The following is a 1,592-nucleotide window of genomic DNA, read 5'->3' as shown; positions in this document are numbered from 1 at the left end:
GTTAGCCTAAATATTTAAACGTTTTCCTTCTTCTAACCAAATCTTTTCTGTACTTCTGCTGTCTGCCATTTGGGGCAGATTAGTCTATTGGTTCTTTTTGGTCCACAGATTCTTTTCCCTTTAAGTCTTCTTCTCATTTAACCTTTAAAAAAGCAGGAGAAAAAAAATCCAGGAGTGATTACCCAGTTTAAACCTATTTAAAAAAATAAAAAATAAATAAAAGATACAGGAAGTACCGACTACTGTGTCACAATGCAGAGTGTGTGTTGCCATAGCTATACCCTTCTCATGAAAACAATATACAGTGTAACGCTAAAGGCTACCGCCCACACTCCAGAACACATGAGTCTCTCGTGTGATATTTTTAGCCTTGGCATTTCTCTAAATGTATTTGCACAGTTCAAAAGCCTGAGCATTACATAATTAAAACTCAGCTGTAAAGAGTGCTCATGCGACATGGGAACATAATCATCAAAGGATTCAAAAAAAAAAATGGAAAGAAAGACACAAATATCACCCAATACAAAGCTTTGGAAAAATGATGTGGTAATGGCAGATTTGATAGTACTCTTAGTAATATTCTCTGCCTGCACTAAAAAAATAGCGCCTCAAGGTAAAAGTTTAAACGTGTCCATTCTAAAACACAGCGTTCTGCAGAGACAGTCAGTGAGAAACGATGAGAAAGACGCAGTGTAATTGAACCAATGTGTTTTTTTTCCGTCCTCCTTCTGGCAGATGCCTGGGTGTAAGATAGCGCTGCTGTCCTCGTGAGCACCGTTTTGTCTCCAAACTGTGTCATTCCAATCTGTCCTCTCTCATTTCCAGAATGGTGTGAAGTGTGTGGGAGCGCTCACTCTTCATGGTCAGAGACCATTTTATGGACAAGTAAATTCACTATGTGAAGCATATGGTAGACTGTGCTCTGTTTGGACTGCACCATATTTCTTTAGGCCCTGAGTTTTTATATCCTGTTCTTGTCAAGGATACAAACAAGAACACACAGAAACAATCACTGGGAAATCAACAGTACTAGTATGCAGAATCTATAAACTTGCAGATGTTCATACATTTCCTACTTCATTCCTCATCCATAATGTATAATAGTCAAAGGAAGTGCTATAATCTACCATTCTGTGTATTTTCACTCTTCATCTGACAGTTTTACAAGTTTAATAGAAGATATTAACTGTGATCTCCAGAGTCTCATTAACACACTACAATATTTCTCTAGCTACTTTGTTCTGTGTTGACAGCTGATGTGGTGAAATAAACAGTGATGTTTATTTTCAGGCTACAGTTAAATACAGATTTTTCCCTTCTCTCTCTCTCTCTCTCTCTTTTTGTTTTTTAGCTGCAAAACAGACATGTTGCATAGTATTCCTGAAATACATACACAAACAATTTGCTGTACTATCATCATTTTAGCAGATGAGATACAAAAATGTGGACTTTTGCAGAAATACATTTTTAAGTAGGAGGCACGTAATCCTCAAAAACACTGGGCTGCCCCCAAGTGGTGAATTGGTATAACTGAGGCAAAAAGTAAACAAACTGAAGAGTCATTTGCATTTCCATGATTATGAAGTGCTGTG

Source organism: Stegastes partitus, unplaced genomic scaffold (assembly GCF_000690725.1).
Source record: "Stegastes partitus isolate 25-593 unplaced genomic scaffold, Stegastes_partitus-1.0.2 Scaffold1590, whole genome shotgun sequence".
Classification (NCBI taxonomy): Eukaryota; Metazoa; Chordata; class Actinopteri; family Pomacentridae; genus Stegastes; species Stegastes partitus.
This window is presented reverse-complemented; position numbering follows the sequence as displayed.